Here is a 19,252-nt window from a genome sequence, read left to right as displayed (position 1 = left end):
TGAGTTAAACTACACATCTGCTTCGTGTAATCAGGCTTGGGCCGTACTCTGGTTTTACAGTGGTGTTTTTCCACTGACTTCAGTCTATAATCGAATGACTCAGTAATATGAGATAAACAATAAGATAAGTCACTGTTTTTCAGACTAGCCAGTTCTTTTCCAAATACCAAATTGCCAAATTTCTGATCCAAATAAGAATTTGTTCTCTGAAATTTGGCTGTAAAAAAGTCTGGGATGAGCAACCTGGCTGAGTTAATATTGGCGAAGCAACATGAACTGTTGTAATTTTCTGACCTTTATGTATGTGATTGTTCAACCCTTAGGCTTCACTAATTCTCATTGGTTGCATTATAATTTTTAGTTAGGATTAAACCTCTTTTAAAAAACAAATAAAGAACTAAGTAGGGACAGGTAAAATTATTTGTTAAAATAAAGCTGATCAAGCCATTCTGAATATTAGAAAAAGGTCCATTTGGAAGCAAATGAACTCTCCCACCAAAATAGGGCTGAAGTGGTGCATCAGCCTTGTGTTAGCCCTCTGCACAGGCATGAATTTCACTTGGATAGCTAAAGGAGCTACACAGGCCACTATTGCCATGGGGTGGGCTTTGCTGTATTGGAATAGTGCACAGCTGGGAACTGCTTCTCCTCTGCCTTGCACCTGTGCAGTCATTTACACCTGAGCAATGTGGGTGGAAAGCCCTGCCATTTACTTTGCAAAGGAGTTGTGGCTTTACAAAGAGACATTTTGTATCAAATGGACAGGGACAGAGCTACAAAACGGTAATCTCCACAGTGCTTCCGTTTCCAGTCGGCATTTTATTTAAAATTGCCCATAGAACCCTATAGTTAATTCTGTGGGCTCTTCCAGGTGTGCTGGCAAATGGAACATCTGAGTCCAGCTGCAAAAAGTCATAATGGTACTAGATTGTAACTGTACCATCTGTCCTAAGTGAGCCCCCAGAGCTGCACTGCCTCAGGAGTAGCATCATTACAATTCCTCCCCTGCTCATCTTTGCTCTGAGTGGGGAGAAGTAAACTACTTCACCCACTTTTGTAGCACAACTTACTCCCACTGTGCTGATGACCAGCTACTCTAGGTGGTGAGTGAAGGAATTGGAAAGGGAGGGTGCTGGGCTCCTTCCATTCTCTACCTTTTTGTTCATAGTAGGGAGGGTCAGGCTAGTCACCACTGCTCTCTCCACTGTAACTGGAGCAGGTCCAAGCAGAGACATAGGGAAGTCTTTATTCCCCTGTTGTGCCAATATAATGCATAGTTTGGGGCTGGCTCAATACCAAGCAAGGTCAAGAGTGGCTCAGATGCAAAGAAATGCACAAGGCTACTATAATTCTCTCCACATTTGTTTGCGGTGGGTTTGCCTAGCCACCTCATGGCCCATCTGTAACGTACAGCACTGGCATCTAGACAGAGATGCTTAACCATCTCTAAACCTATCTACTGGTACAGTAAATGGTTTTACAGGTATCATAATTGTGCTGTTGAATGATCATCAGAACCCAGTTCCTTGCTCACTATCTGGCTGAGAGTGCATTTGACTGCAGTGGGGGCCGGGAGGGACACCCAAGTTCAAAGTCAGCTTTGTATCATTTCCGCCCACTCCCCTGTGCTTGTCTGTCTTCCCCTAGCTGATGAGTGCTCTTAAAGTTGTTGCACTATGGTCTCTATAACCTATTTGCCTTTTTTCTTTGATTCAGCACATCAAAGGCATGCAGGATTCTAAACTTAAAGTAGCACAGAGGGTGCATAAAGCAACATTTCTAACAGGTCGCTTCTGTGAGAGAGGAACTAAAATTTATAATTTAGGCAATCTCCAGCCAGAGGCACATGCAGTACCTAAAGTACTCTCCTCCTTTCATCTGTCACAAGAACTGAAGATCATATAACAGCAGATGCCCAGCAAAGTCAGTCTGAAATTAGTGCCATTTGTCTTTAAATGTCAGGATGCTATTACCCTTGGCATCTACATTGTGACACATTGTGCTGTGCTACAGCCATTTGCACCCCTCTGACTCTAGGTATTGTGCTCGATGGAGGCAGTGAAACAGGATATGGAAAAGCAGGCAATCATCAGGAATATGGATGTGTATGTAAAATAATGGAAGCGTCAGCATAATCCCATAATTAACTTTCCCTGGACACTCTTATGCAGTAGATCATGTCTGAAACATTCCCACTCTAGTTCATTCTTCTTCTTCTTCTTCCTTACTCTTCGCACCTTTCTGTTTAGAATAGACATGTAGCCTTCATTGCTTTTGCATATTTCATTTGCCATATGTTATTCTAATAACACAACTTATACTGTGGCTATGTCCTAGGTCGTGTGATTATCAGTGAATTTACAATTCTACAGTGGGTCTCTTCACCTGCTCTAAACCCTTCCTGTAATTATCTAATTAAGAACACATAAGCACTTTTCTTAACGGTGACATACTGCCTTGCTCTTTATAAGTATTCTTTGTATTCTGTTCTAAGCCAGATCTTCCTCTCTTCCCATCATCTATTCCTGCTGCATTTTTAACTTCAGAAGCAAGCTACAGCATAACTTCTGGAGCCATCCCAAAGGCTTTCCTCAGCTCCAGACAAACTGCCATATGTGAATTGGCAGGGGTTTTGGAACAGAAGGGGGTGTTTTAATTGAGAGTCGCTGGTGGTGGTAAGTCTGTCTCAAAGAGGAAGGTGTTGAACTATTTCCTAAAGATGATCAGACTCTGGATTTGCCTTCTCTCCTCTGGAAGAGTGTTCCATAGCCAGAGCCCCTTGAAAGAGAAAGCTTTGTTCCCATCTCTCGCATGCTTCATCCTGGAGTTTGTGTGATCTGCCTTGTCCCAGAGGTGCACAGCTGTGGTTCATTGATCAAAATTCAGTCTTTGATCTTGCTGTGGCTTGATCTCTAAATTGCTTTGAAAATTAAGATCAAGGCCTTAAACTGGGCTCGGAAGTTGACTGAATTTGAGAGACTTGAGCATAAGCATGATGTGTTCATAGTGGCCATGGAAAAGGTGGACAGCTGCTTTCTATGCCAGGAGAGCCTGTGCAGCATCTTCACATTCACCTTCAGGTACAGTGAGTTACAATAATCCAGCCTGGAGGTGACAAATGCATGGATTACTGTGGCCAGGCCATTGCCAGGGGAAAGGGATGACGTTTCCTAGCTAGGGTTACCACCTTTCTAATTGCTGGTAACTGGATCCTCAGGCCCCATACCTGCTCTGTCTCATCCCCTGAGCCCCCAACCTGTTCTGCCTCCTCCCCTGAGGCCTCACCCCCTGCTCCGCCTCTTCCCTCAAGGCCCTGCCCCCTTCTGTGTCCCTTCCCTCCAGGTCCTGCCCCCATTGCTTGCTCCTCTCCTCCCCTCACCCTGTCACTCACTGGATCATGTAAAGGAGTTTGCCTACAGGTAAGAGGTGGCTCTGGCTGAGCAGGGGCTGGTGTGGGTTTATGGCCCGGAACCTCCCCCCAACCCATCCTGGGTAACTGGTCTTTTGATTCAGGTGCCATTTAGAGTTACCAGGTCCCCTTTTCAACAAGACTTTCCAGTCAAAAGTCGAACACCTGGAAACTCTAAATGGCACCTGGACACAGTAGCCAAAAAACTAACTGTCTTGGTAAAACCCAGATAGGTGGCAACTGTATTCCTAGCAAGCTATAGGTGAAAGAAGTCATGTTTGGAAATTGACCTTACCTGCTCATTCAAGCTCAGAGAGAAGTCAACAGCAACCTGGGGCCTTACACAACTTTGAACTGGGGTTTGTCTTGGCCAGTTCTTTGAAGTGTTTCCCCTGTAACCAACATCACTTTGGTCTTGCCTGGGTTCAGCTTGAGCCAGCAGCCTTCATCCAAGGGCTAATATCTTGGAGGCATTCTGACATTTTAGTAAAGGTGATGGTTGCGAATGAGTCAGCCATGAGTTGAGTGTCATTGGCATGCTGGTAGCTTCTGTGCCCATAGCATCTCGCCATCTCTCCCAGTGCTCTCATGTAGATTTTGAAGTGGAAATAGTATGGGTCTCTGTGAGTGAGGGCTTTCAGAGAAGAGGAACAGTTACTCATCATCACTATCTGAGTTTTGTTAGCGAGGTACAACTGTAGCCACTGTATGCTGGGCAATCTAATTCTGCTATGTCATGTAGGCGTATTAGTAGTACTTTTTATCTAATGTATCAAAAGCTACAGAGAGGTCCAGCAGTATGAGCTTGGAGACCTTACCTGTGTCCAGGGGCATGAGGCAGTCGTGCCTGCAGCTTTCAAGCTTACACAGACCTGAAGAAGTGCTCTGTGTGGCTCAAAAGTTACTCTCTTGCTCACCAACAGAAGTTGGTCCTGCTTGTAAGGCATCCAGGATGTTGGCTGATGTCACTTGTTGGACTTTGGTGGTTACTACATTCTCCCATTTTGTCCAAGGAAGGGAGATTGGAGATAGTATGGAGAGATCTTCAGGGTTGGGTGCTGGTGTCTTGAGGACTGGGTGAACTACTGCATTGTTCAAAGAGCTTGGTAGATGTTCTTCTCTGGAAGGAGACAGTGACTATTTCCCTTAGTAATGTGCACTGTCATTTTTCATTGTCTTTTACATGCCAGGAGGGCATGCATCCATTTCACAGGATGTGGCTCTGATGTTTTGCAAGACTTTTTGAGCTTCAGCATGTATGATGGGGACAAATGCAGTCAGAGGTGGTGAGGCAGATAATGCAGTCTGGTCTGGGGTGGAATTTTCTTTCTCAGTTATCTCCATACACATTCTCTTGATCTTACCAGTGTCGTATGCTGACAGATCTTTACAGTGATTGTTGCTTAGGTCTGGTGTCTCAGTTATGCAGTCTGAGTTGATTAGCCGTCTCACTGTGTGAAATAGATCATGTCATAGTTTCAAGGTAACTGCGCCTGTATCCCCACCTCCTCCCCCTCCCTCAGTGGTCCACTCCATACCTGCCCCTTCAGGTCTCCAGGCACCACCTGTCTCTGGGAAGGGACCCTTCTGAGTTACTTAAGGCTGCACGTCTCACTGCCTTACACTGTGATACCCCCAGCAAGAAAGTGGGCCTAATGGTTGAGGCCCGTGCTTTGCTTTCTCTCTGAGGGCTATGAACAATATATTGCCAGCAGTTACCAAAGCAAGCACATTTATTCTTAAGGTAAAGGCGTTACAGAGGAAACATAATAGAAACAAGAAACATTTTCAACATACACTAAACATAGCAGGACTCACCCATCAGTCTTACAGGGCATTGGTAGGCCAGAGTCTTTCCAACACTTCTGCAAGGGTTGGGTCTCCCCTTGGACAAAGTGCAGCCCTGTCCATTTTCTGGATCAGAACCAAGGTTCTGAGTCAGGTTAAAACCAGCCTATTTATATCAAAAAGACCTTTCTTTGTCTGTTGTTCCGTGTAAAACCCAGTTTGAAGCAATATATGCAAGCCTCCCCCTGGGAGTGGTACCTCTCTGCAGATGTTTGCAACCTGAGTGATTCATTTTAATCACCTCCACCATTTTTACCCAGAGGAGCTCTGGTAACAATTTGTGGCATACCATCCCAGCCCACAGTGATTCATAAACTTACAATATGCTCCCTGAGCGATACTGCATGCAATTGTAATATCTGTCACAGCTCTACTGGCTGTGATTCTGACACATTGATTGCAGAGGAGTAGAAGGCTCATTTGCTTCCTTTATGCAGTAGTGTAGTCCTTGCAAGTGTGGTTTGTGCTGCTAGCAGAGGGATTCATGATATTTCTTGCACCACTTGCATTCTAAGGCCTGGTCTACACTAGGACTTTAATTCGAATTTAGCAGCGTTAATTCGAACTAACCGCTCAACCATCCACACCAGGAAGCCATTTAATTCGAACTAGAAGGCTCTTTAGTTCGAATTCGGTACTCCACCTGTCGGACATGGCTAGCTCGAATTAGGCTAGGTGTGGATGCAAATCGAACTTAGTAGCTCCGGGAGCTATCCCACAGTGCACCACTCTGTTGACGCTCTGGGCAGCAGTCCGAGCTTGGATTTTCTGACCAGCCACACAGGAAATGACCCGGGAAAATTTGAATTCATTTTCCTGTCTGGGCACTTTGAATCTGACGTCCTGGCTGGACATCGGGGCGAGCTCCGCAGCACCTGCAACGATGCAGAGCTCTCCAGCAGAGGAGTTCATGTTATCTGTGAATAGAAAGAGGGACCCAGCATAGACTGACTGGGAACTCTTTGATCTGATCGGTGTGTGGGGCGAGGAGTCTGTGCTTTCGGAGCTGCGCTCCAAAACACGGAATGCGAAGACCTAGGAGAAGGTCTCCAAAGCCATGAGAGACAGAGGATACAGGCGGGATGCAACGCAGCGCCGTGTGAAAATCAAGGACCCCAGACAAGGCTACCAAAAAATCAAAGCGGCAAACGGACGCTACGGAGCCTGCCACCACTGCCCCACCAGTGACCGTGGACTCTGACGATGGGACAGTGTCGACGGCCAGTTCCTCGGTGATGTTGGCGGACGGGGAAGATGAGGAAGGGTTTGTGGAGGACGAGGCAGGCGAGAGCGCTTACAACGCTGGTTTCCCCGACAGCCAGGATCTATTCATCACCGTCACGGAGATCCCCCAACAACCCTCCCCGGCCATTAACCCGGACCCTGAATCAGGGGAAGGAGCAGTCGGTAAGTGCTTTAACCATGTTAACTTTTATTCTTAATATAACAGGAATCTTAACTGTGTGAAAAGGAGGTCTGTCTAGATATGGGGATAGAACAGAAATCATCCTTGGAGATCTCCACGAAGCTCTCCTTGCGTTAATCGAAAAGCATCAGCAGGAGGTTCCTGGGGAGAGCTGCCTTATTGGGTGCTCCGTGGTAGCACAGTTTTCCGCGCAAGGCTTTCATGAGGTACTCAGGGAGCACTGCCTCCCCAAGCACGGCTGCATCGGGCCCTGGTTCGTGCTAGCTTTCACGCAGCATGCGCTCTCTATCTCCTTCAGTGACCCTCCTCAGGGTCATCTTGCTCGGAGACTCCTGCATCTAATTAGGGTAATTACTGTAATTTTACGCCTGGTCCAAAGTATTTTTAAAAAATCTACGGACAGACGGCATAGCACAGACTCAGCACGCAGCTGCGTGACGAGCGTAACGGAAAGCCAAAGAATTTAATGGACGCTCATGGAGGGAGGGGGGAATGAGGACGCAAGGTATCCCACAGTTCCTGCTGTCTCCGAAAAGTATTTGCATTCTTGGATGAGCTCCAAATGCTTCTAGGGTCAAACACAGTGTCTGCGGTGGGTCAGGGCATAGTTCGGCAATTTGCGCACACACCCCACCCACAACCAGAAGTGAAAACAATCCTCTGTTGACTCTTTTACATGTCACCCTATCTTTACTGAATGCTGCAGATAGACGCGATGGTGCAGCACTCAACACCAACATCCTTGCTCCCCCCACGCTATGGATGGCTGATGGTACAAAAAGATGGGTATCCGTCCTCAACATCAGCCTATTGGCACATGGGGCAGTGCAAAAGGACTGGTAACCATGCGTACTAGCATCTGTGAGGTTGATCAAGGGCGCCTGGCCCTAATTTTTCATGGTAGATGGTGCAGTATGGCTGTTAACCGTCCTCATCATTGCAACAGGGGGCTGAGCTCCATCAGCCCCCACCCTTCCTGTGTAAAGAAAAGATTGAATTGCCCCTGGACTAGCAGAGGGATGATGGGCTCCTTCATCCACAGTAATTAATGTCCTGCCTGGACTATCATTGCAGCTGGAGGCTTCCTTCCACTCATTTCTCACAAACAAGTCACTGTGTCTTATTCCTGCATTCTTTATTACTTCATCACACAAGTGGGGGGACAATGGTATGGTAGCCCAGGAAGGCTGTGGGAAGGCCGGAATGAACAGGTGGTGTTGTTGCAGGAGCACCCCCTTGTGAATAGCATACAGCTCCAAATTTATGCAGGATCGGACACAGAGCAGCTGTGCTCTCTGGTTCTATGATACAGTGGTTCTCTAGTACACTTGCCCATAATCTAGGCAGGACTGATTCTATTTTTAGATACCAAAAAGGAGGGATTGACTCAGGGAGTCATTCCCAATTTTTGCTTTTGCGCCCCTGGCTGCTCGGCCAGGGGCACTTATGACAGCACCAAATGGTGCAGTGCAAAAGGACAGGTAACCATGCCCATCTTATTACCATCTTATTACCAATTTATGGTATGGTAGATGGTACAATATGGCTGGTAACCATCTCAGCTGTCATGCAAAAGCAAAAGCATGCTGCTGTGTAGCGCTGCTGGCCCGCCTCTGTCAGCGGCATCTAGTACACATACGGTGACATACACAAAAGGCAAAACAGTGTCCATGGTTGCCATGCTATGGTGTATGCCAGGGCAATTCTGGGAAAACGGGCTTGAAATGATTGTCTGCTGTTGCTTTCCCGGAGGAAGTAATGACTGGCGACATTTACCCAGAATCCACCGCGAAAATGATTTGTGCCCCAGCAGGCACAGGGGTCTCAACCCAGAATTCACAGACACAGGCTAGACTCAGTTAATTGTTCGCAAAAATGTATCTTTGCAAGGAATTCACTCCCTGTTTCCCATCTCACAGCTTCCACTGTCTCCAGACCTGACACAGCATCCCCCTCGCAGAGGCTGGCAAAGATTAGGCGGCGAAAGAAAAAGACAAGGGACAAGGTGTTCGAGGAACGTATGGGCTGCTACCTAGCAGAGGCGGACCAGCAGAGCCAGTGGAGGGAGACCGTCTCTCTGTGGCAGCGCTCACACAGCGAACGGGAGGAGAGGTGGCGTGAGGAAGAGAAGCAGGCGACTGAAACGCTGCTTGGACTAGTGAGGGAGCAAACGGACACGCTCAGGCGCCTTGTGGATGTTCTGCAGGACCGCAGGAGGACAGAGACACCCTGCAGTGTATCTGCAACCGCACTCCCCCGCCACAAAGTCCCATACCCCCCTCCCCGAAAATAATCAGGAGGAGGGGCGGCCGGGGACGTGAATACTGTCACTGCACCACAGCACAGTGCTCAAGTACCCAAAAGCTCTCATACCCTACATTTGCCGAAGTCCTTCACTTCCAGACTCACAGTAGTCCCAATCCCAGTCCCATCCCCTAACTGTCTACTTAATTAATAAAAATGCTTTGCTGTTAATTACTGTTTCCATTATGTTTTTTCAAAGAAGACTGTGTTTGAATGGGGGGCGTGGGGAAGGGGGTGGTTAATTGCATAGGACAGTCACCTTTCCCAGGGTACAGACACGGGGGCAGGATCAGCAGTGGGTCACACACACGGTGCAGTCAGTAGGCACCCTGGTCGGTATGGGAAGTGTTTTCCAGGATCTGTGTGGGCGGGGGAGATGTGACTTTGCAGCAGGGGAGGGCGGTTACAGATCTTATACAGCGGTCCTTGTCCGGGACCACTGAGTCACGCAGCTGAGGAATCTGTATCCGTCCTCCTCCACCACAAGGTCACATATCCGCCCGCACACAGAATTCCATAAAGAGGGATGGCAGGCTCCGTTGAAAGAAGCATTCCAGCACTGCGGACCGCTCTAGGAGCAGGAGCCTGTCATTCCTTGAGTTTAGAGGCGGTCTTTACATCACCGCACACCCTACCCAGCACAGTCTGCGTCCCAGTTTCAACCCTTTCACGAAAAGTCATGAATAAAGAAACCTTTGTTAAGTAATAATGGGACATGTATTTTATTTTTACACGTGTGCTGGAAGTGGGGGTAACAGGGTGAACGGGGTATGTAACCAAAGAGGAGAGTCAACAGTAACTGGGTAAAGAAACAGGGGCAGGTTCAGCTTCTCTGTAAAGAAACTGAACAGTCACAGGTCACGCTGCTCGCTGGTATTTGAAGAGTTCCTTGTCGCTGTCCCAGGCGCCTGTATAGGGCTTCATGAGCAAGTGCATTAGCGGGCAGGCTGGGTCCCCGAGGATGACTATAGGCATCTGCACATCCACAACAGTTATTTCGTGGTCCGGGAAGAAACTACCTTCCTGCAGGCATCTGAGCAGCCCACAGTTCCTGAAAACACACGCGTCATGAACCTTGCCCGGCCACCTGACGTTGATGTTTGTAAAACGTCCCCTATGGTCCCCCAGTGCTTGCAGCACCATTGAAAAGTAGCCCAATTTCTCATCAGCTGACTGTGGAAGAGGTGGACGATAAAGTGCGAGGAGGAGAAAACGGCGATGATCGCAGCGGGCTCCATGCTTGCAGTGCTGTGGCGTCCGCGCTGTCACTGACCAGAAAAGTGCACGAACAGATTGCCCGCAGGCGATTTCAAGGAGGGAGGGAGGGAGGTTGTGATGGACGGTTCAATGACGACACTTACCCAAAACCACCCTCGACACATTTCTCCCCCCAGCAGGCATTGGGGGCTCTACCCAGCATTCCAATGGGCAGCGGGGACTGCGGGAACTGTGGGATAGCTTCCCACAGTGCACCGCTTCCAAAGTCGATGCTGGCCCCATGAATGTGGACTCAGAAATTCGAATTAGTGTATTTAGTATGGATACACAAATTCGACTTCATAAGGTCGAATCCACAAATTCGAACTAAGTTGATTCGAAATAGTCTTGTAGTGTAGACAAGGCCTAACTTTCTGCATCTGCTCGTCATCTGCCAGATGTGTGAACTATGGTGATTGTCTCAGTTGGCATGGGTAGAGTGCACAGCCTGGGACCCAGGAATAGAGGATAGGGAGCAACAGGTGATTGTACTGTTGTGTTAACCTCTAGGACAAGTTGAAAACCAAGGGAGTTAAGATGTCTTTGGTTGCTCACCATCTTGGAAGGAAGGAAGGAAATCTCTGATCTCTGTTTGAATGAGGTGATCAGACCAGGAGAGTGATATGTTTGTAACCTCTCCAATATCCAGTTCTAAACTGAAGTTAGGATCTAACATATGCCTGCATATGTAAATCCAGAGACTGCCTGGGAGAATCTCATGGTTTCCATGTAGGCCAAGAAATCAAGTACTACTCTGTCACTGAGATTGTCTATGTGAAGGCTGAGGTCACAGAGGACCAGGAATTTGCGGGCTTCCAGTACCATGCTAGATTGTAGCTCTGACTTATTCCAGGTAATTGACAGAGTTTCCATCTGGAGATGTGTGCACGACGTGGGCATGTAGGTTCCTCTTAACCTTCATCTCACAGATCATGTAGATGCGCTCAGATGTGTTTTGTTTCTGGGATGGAACATTTTCTTGGCAACCACTGGCCCAGTTCCACTGTGTGAACTGACCATCCTAAGAAGCAATAGTAAACAACCTCTCTCGTAAATATATTCAGAGAGAACTTTTTCTAAATTTTTTTAAACAACCATTAGGTTCATTTCCTGTTCTGCATTATCTTAAGAGAACACCTTAATTTATTACCCATCTGATTTATTTCTTTTCTGGTAGCAATTTGTTCTTATTAATAGGAAAATATTACATATGCATCAGGCTTTCCTAACCCGAGCAAGTCTGATTTGAAATAGAATTGCAATCTCTTTTTAAGGATGGGAAATGAGTATTTTAGAGGTGCTTCATAAAGTCTAGATTGGTTGCATCTCCTTTCATGGTCAGTTTTATATGTGGGTCAAAAGAAAGAGACATTGGGCTTGATTCGCCATTGAATTACTCTAGCTCTATTCTATCTGGTGTAACCCTCTTTATCCCAATAGATTTACATGGATGTAAAACTGGAATAATGCAGTATAAATTGAACCCTAATGAGATTTTTCATACTCTGGAAGGCAGTGTATATGTCACTTCGTCCTAATGAGATTATTTTCTTCCTTTACTAACTAGCAAATTAATTTTAGAAAAGTGTGGTACAAACTAAAGTTGGGTGAAACTCCATCTTTACAGCTCATATGTACATTTTTTTCCCACCTGGGTTCACATCTCCTGAGTTTCACCTTTCAAGGAGTGAAAAGCAAGCAGCAGCCAAATTTCACCCAGTTTTAGGTCAAAATGATGTGAAATGGCAAATATTCCAAGATTTTGACACAAAACCATAAACTGACGTGCTCTGCTTGAGAATTGGACCCATGTTCATTTTAAAAGTTTGTGAATCCGAACAAATTCTTACCTATTCTGATGTTTGAATTTCTAATCAACCCTGAAAAGCAAGTGTATTTCTCAGTTCGGGGTTTCATTGTGAATGTTTGGCACAGTGGCAGTGCAAACCTGCACAGGTAGGTAACAATACAAAGGTAGGATTCTAGTACTGTGTGCCTTGATGACAGCTTCAGGTCCCTTTTGTAGAGCTGAATTTATCTGAGCCTTGTTTGATTCCCATCTTTAATTACAGTTCTTTAGTAAAACCTGTTAACTGTGGTTTTGTTTTGTTTTGTTTTTTGGAACCATAAATTCAAACATGATGTATATTAGGGATTAGTCAAGGGAATTTCAGTTTCAGGACTATACTTTGTCCACAAATTCAGAAGACCATTTAAACTGAATCTACATTCTGCCTTGTCTCTAGGAGTTAGATCCCCTAGCCATGGGGGTTCATCTAGGCTGATGGCATGGCTTGACAATGATATAGCAGTTCATGATGTTATGTCTCTTATTCTGTGCCCATAATGCAAGTCACTCAATGAAATTAATGGTAGGTAAATGTAAGATGAACTAAAAGAAATATTTCTTCACAGAGCTTCTGGAATTCACTGCTGGAGGAACTCCAGGTGCCATGTGCTATAGCTGGTTTTAAAAATGTTATGACTAATAACATTTGTAGTTAAGCATGATTACCATCCTGGATAATCAGACCTAATGTGTTATTCCTGCAGGGGTGAGGCAGGAATTTTCAATATACAGCACTGCACAAATAACCAAGTGCATTATGAACAGGAGTACTTGTGGCACCTTAGCCACAAGTATTTGAGCATAAGCTTTCGTGGCCTACAGCCCCACTTCATCGGATGCATGCAAGGGCATTATGGTTTTTTATTTTTTATTTTGAGTTCTCCTGAAGCATCAGTCAGCAGTCATTGCCAGAAGCAGGACACTGCACTCAAAACACCAGTGGTCTGATCTAGCTTGACACTCTGCTCATAGAATCTAGTTCTTAGCTGGATTTAATTTGTGTTCGAAATAGTCAAGATCTACTTTGGATAGATTCCAGTGTCAAATCTGAAAATGACAATAAGAGCATTTAGGGCTATAAACATATCAGCAAATGCTTGTCTTGCACATGACTTCTCTAATTCTTGTGCATTGTTAGCATGGGCAGCATCATTAAATAGCTTGTCACAGCATCATTAAATAGTTTGTCACAATCAGATACATTGTTGTCTGCAATCAGATAGTCAGCAATTGCAAGATTTTATTTGGGTTTTGTTTTGCATGCTATTGTGAAGTGATTCAATTCATTTCATTTTGTATGGAGATGAAGAAGACAGTTTGGAAGCTGCATTTTGTTTGGATAATCTGATATGCATGTTGTATTAAAGAACGAATTTTTTGGTTTGAACATATTTGGGTTTGATTTTCTAGCAATCCTCAGTCCTTATGGGTCCAGCCCTCTCTCTCTTTTGTTTTTATTAGGTCTGTCAATTAATCTCAGTTAACTCATGCGATTAACTCACAAAAATTAATCGTGATTTAAAACATTAATTGTGATTAACTGCAGTTTTAATCACACTGTTAAACAATAGAATACCAATTTAAAATTATTAAATATTTTGGATGTTTTTCTACATTTTCAAATATTTGATTTCAATTTACAACACAGAATACAAAGTGTATAGTGCTCAATTTATATTATTTTTATTACAAATATTTGTACTGTAAAAATGATAAACAAAAGAAATAGTATTTTTCAATTCACTTCATACAATACCATAATGCAATCTCTATCATGAAAATGCAACTTACAAATGTAGATTTTTTTGTTACATAACTGCACTCAAAAACAAAACAGTGTAAAACGTTAGAGCCTACAAGTCCACTCAGTCTGACTTCTTTTCTCAGCCAATCACTAAGACAAATAAGTTTATTTACACATACAAAAGATAATGCTGCCCGCTTCTTATTTACAGTATCACCTGAAAATGAGAACAGGTGTTTGCATGGCACTGTTGTAGCCAGCATTGCTATGTATTTACATGCCAGATATGCTAAACATTCGTATGCGCCTTCATGCTTTGGCCACCATTCCAGAGGACATGTTTCCATGCCGATGACGCTCATTTTAAAAAAAATGCATTAATTAAATTTATGACTGAACTTCTTGGGGGAGAATTGTATGTCTCCTGCTCTGTTTTACCTGTTTTACATCTCCTGCAAATGTAAACAAACTTGCTTGTGTGAGCGATTGGCTGAAGTAGGACTGACTGGACTTGTAGCTCTAAAGTTTTACACTGTTTTGTTTTTGAATGCAGAGTTTGTTTGTTTTTTGGACATAATTCTACATTTGTAAGTTCAGCTTTCACGAAAAGAGATTTCACTACAATACGTGTATTAGGTGAACTGAAAAATACTATTTCTTTTTTCTTTTTTACAGTGCAAATATTTGTAATAAAAATAAATATAAAGCGAGTACTGTACACTTTGTATTCTGTGTTCTAATTGAAATCAATGTATTTGAAATTGTAGAAAATATCCAATATTTAAATAAATGGTATTCTATTATTAATAGCACGATTAATTGTGTGATTAATCATGATTAATTTTTTTAATCACACGATTAATCACGATTAATTTTTTTAATCACTTGACAGCCCTAGTTTTTATCAAATATTTGTGGGTGCTTGGTGATGAATGGTGGTCCTGACTCCAAAATATGTTTTCTATGTATAGGGTTTCTGAGACAGTATGTTGAAATGTCAGAGCAAGAACACGGTTTCAACACACTCTCCACAGACACAAGGTTTTGTGATTGCAATATGTTAAGTCTGAATGGGTCTAACTGACAGACAGTGGAGCTTGCAGTATTGTTGTACCCATGTTGGTCTCAGGAAATTAGAAAGACGGGAGAGGTAATGTCCTTTATTGGACCAACTTCTGTTGATGAAAGAGACAAGCTTTTGAGCTTATACAGACCTGAAGAAGAGGTCTGTGTGCCTCAAAAGCTACTCTCTCTCTCACTAACAGAAGTTGGTCCAATAAAAGATATTACCTCCCGCACCTTGTCTCTCAGACAATGGAGCAACCATCCCAGGGTCTTATTCTGAGGGTATGTTTTCACTTCACAGTTAATCCAGGTAATTTGCATCTGGTTTAATCTAGCCTGAGCGTAAGCATTCTCCCAACAGAGCCGTACCTGAATTATTGTGTCATCACAGTTTCTACACATGTCTGTGTGTGTAGTCGTGGGCATGTCCCATGGTGTTTTGTGCTGTGATGTTCTAGGATTCCTTCCCAGTCAGTTATGAGAGAAATTTCTGTCCTTTGGGGGGAATTTTCAGAAGGGCATTGGAGAGGGGTGGGCAATAATTTTTGCAGGGAGGCCAATCCATGAATTTCGGAAAGTCATTACGGGCCACACATTTCTACTATATTAATGGAGGGGGTGCAGAGTCTGGGAGAGAGTTTGGGTGCAGGAGGTGAGCTCCGGGATGGTGCAGAGTGTTGGGGTGCAGGAGATGGTGTGAGGGGTGTGGGCTCTGGGAGGGAGTTTGGGTGTAGGAGGGGGTTCTGATCTGGGGCAGGGGGTTGAGTGCGGGAGGGGGTGCAAGGTGCAGGCTCTGGCTGGGAGGCACTTACCACAGGTAGCTCCAAGCCTGTGGCACAGCAGGGCTGAGGCAGGCTGCCTGCATGCTATGGCCCCACACCACTCCCGGAAGCGGCAATGGCTGGTTGCTGCTGGCACGTCTCTGAGTGCCTCTTCAGGGGAGCGGGGTGGCAAGTCTCTGTGCACTGCCCACGCCTGCAAGCACCACCCCCGCAGTTCCCATTGGCTGGTTTCTGGCCAATGGGAGCTGTGAGGACAGTCCTGGGGGCAGGGGCAGGGGCAGCGCATGGAGCCACCTCCCCCCCGCCATGGGCACACAGAGACATACCAACAGCAGCCGTCCACTTCCGGGAGCAGCGTGGGGCTACAGCATGCAGGCAGCCTTCCTGAGTGCCCCGCTGCGCCACAGGACTTTTAGTGGCCCAGACTTGGAGATTGCAAGGGGGCAGAGGAGGCCAGACAGAAATGTTAGTCATGGCGGGCTGGACAGAAATGTATTTTTCCCACCCCTGGCGTTGGAGGACTATGAGCGCTGATGTTTTCATTGCAAAGTGGATGTGTTCCAGCCTGAATTAAAGCAGAATTTAGGCTCCAACATGCCAATCCCCACTTCTCTAGCCATGCCAGGATTAAAACACCCCCCAAAAGTAAGTCAAAGGTTTTTCTGTGCGGATGAGTGGGTGGGCTAAAACCCAGATAAGAGCCTGGGCCAACTGTGCAATGAAGACATATCCTTAGATGGCTTGGCTCACTGACTGGGAGAAATCAGTCTGTGGCAAAAGGAGACTTCATACCATGGTCTTCTAACAAAAAAAAGCATTGAGACATGGTAATTGTCTCAGGCACCAGTAGAGATTTGAGAAAAGTTTCCCTGACATGGGGAATGCAGACTGGGGAATGCAATCTGGAAGGCAAACTGAGACCAGGCTGGATCCCAAGAACTCCTGAGCTTGCAAAAATAAATAAATAAAATAAAATGTAAACAGTAAGGCCCGGTCTATGCTACAAAGTTTTACCAGTATGACTTGTCTTCTGTCAGCACAACCTTGCATGTGTCCACACTCAATTTTGATTTCTACGTGCAAAACCCTGAACTCCTGTCAGTGAAGTTGAACCAGCTCCCTGAGTGGCATTAAGTCCTCTCCCAGCACTCTTCTGCCAGCACAATGCCTATGTGGATGCTGACTTACCTGTACTGGTTCAATCAGTCCCTCAGCAACAATCCCATAATGCTGCTCTCCCCACAGCAGTGACTGCTCTGGTTGAATTTTTGAACTCTGATACCTAGGGGGTCACAGTGACCGGATGCCCACCCCGCCTTTAAAATCTTCAAAGTGTTTTGAAGATGCCTCTCTTGTCTTCCTGATAGCCTACCTTTAGGAGCACATCTTTGCGAACACATAGGTATGGCTACAGGTAAAGCTGCAGTTATGAGAACCTCAGGCAAATCACCTATTGGTGCCCAGTCCTGCAAAGAAGTCCTGGATTTCCTCAGGATGTGGGGGAAGGAGCAGCGCAAGCCCATCTGCAGAAGTCCAACTGGAATAAAGAGGTTCAAAGGGACATTGCAGGGGTAATGCTGAAGCTGGGTATGACAGGGAGGCATTCCAGTGCTGGGCAAAGGGGAAAGGATTGCAGTAGTCTTATCACAGGGCAAAGGAGGCCAACAAACAGTCTAAGGGTGTCCTCCAGAGCAGCTGCTAGAACTATGTGGCACTAGATGCCAGACGAAGCAGGGACCCTTCTACTAACCTGCAAATGAAAGCAGACATGTCACAGCATCCAAAGGAAGACACCCCAGAACTGAACACAGACAACAAGCCTGTTGAGGGAGGAGACGTGGAGGATGCAGAGCCTATGGAGAGCCAGGAGCTCTTCAAGACCCAGTTGAACCCACCCGAGCTTCTCCAGAGGGAACCACTGAAGAGAGGATGGGGACTCAGGTAGGTTTACTTTCTAGCCCCCATTTATGCATAGCTTTCGTTTTCCTTTCTTCACAGCCCCCCAAACTTAATCCTTCCCTTCTCTGTTTCCCCACCCCCATACAAAATGATGGCAGACCATGGGGCAGGCAGGGAACAAAGGAATTATTTTTTTGAATGGCTGGTTTATTTTAAGAATGCACTGACAGTATTGGTCAAAAAGTGACAGTAAGAAAACTATAACCAACCAAAAAGCATTCCCGAATACGTACTTTAGCAGAAGCCTTTGATGCATTCAAAGGCGGGTGGGAACTAATACAATCAACACAATGCAAATACATTCCTGTACATTCAAAACCGAAAAAGAAATACACACCAGCCAACACCTGAGCATTCAAATTAAATACATTAAAAATGCAAAAGAGTGCTTGCAAACAATCCAGTAACTGGGCATTTATACTGCAGGATTTTGCAGAAATATCGTTGTAAACTTACTGAATGCAAGTCTTCTAACCCCGAACACAATATTTTGTTTTTCCAGGTAGGTCGAAAGTCCAAATTCAGAACAAGTTACTTGCACCTATGCTTAGAGGCAGTGAAGAGAAAGAAATGGTAAGTTGCTGGCTCAGGGGGCTTGGCTTGGACCGGTTCAGGAAACTAGCCAGTGACCACCACTCTTCTTTACTCTTGGAGCTTCCAGTTTGTCTTGACCCATTCATCTTGTTTGTCCATCTGTGTTTACTACACTGTCCCTAGACTTATCAGTCACTCACCAACTTCAGCTCCCCCCCACACAGCTAGAGGATTTGAAAAATACCCTCCTAGATTCACCATGCTCTCTATTGTTACACAGCCCTGAAGCAAGTGGTAGCAAGTGTGGCCCTGTTTGTATTTTGATGCAGATCTTTATGGAAAACATTTTCAGGAGTTGTGCCACTTATCTCTTCATGTCTGCAAGCCTCATAAATCTAGCAATGGCTGGCTGGCTGGCTATTGATGACCAGACCTTGACTGGGGTATCCTTGAGAACCAAGTGCTGAAAGACTGACCATGAGGAGGAGGAAAAAGAAATGGCCAAGGAAGGACATTTTCTCTGAGTGGCTTAAGAGTTCTGAGTGCGGCGCCTGTGAGACCAGGGAATGGAAGGAATGCATGCTGGAGGAAAGGCAAAAAGCATGAGAGGTGTTTTGGGAGGTGCACCAAGTCACCATGCAGGAATTCAGACAATAAACTGAGATGCTCCAAAGTACTGTGGAGCACAGTATCCAAAGGCCTACACTCCAGCAGCCATTATGCTGCATGGACAACTCCTTCTGCCAACGGCCAGGACCATATACAACAGAATTTCCTGCAACAGTATCCTTTCCAGTCAACCTCTCATGTGCAACAAGCAGACTATATTGTGAGTACACATACACTGACCTGTGAGGCAGCCCAGAGCAGCCAGAATCTTGCACTTTCTTTTTCAGTAGTTTGTTCATTGTTTATTACCTCACAATGCAGTTCTGTTTTTTTTAAGTTCTCTGATTTATTTTCTTTGTCTTGTAGTACAGAAATGTAAACATCAGATCGATAAGTGCTCATAAGAGTCAAAAAATTCATAGTCTTAAGGTCTCCCTCAGCTGCACAGTACCTCAGTTTGCCTCTG

Source organism: Mauremys mutica, chromosome 1 (assembly GCF_020497125.1).
Source record: "Mauremys mutica isolate MM-2020 ecotype Southern chromosome 1, ASM2049712v1, whole genome shotgun sequence".
NCBI classification, from domain to species: Eukaryota; Metazoa; Chordata; order Testudines; family Geoemydidae; genus Mauremys; species Mauremys mutica.
Note: the sequence above shows the minus strand (reverse complement) of the source record.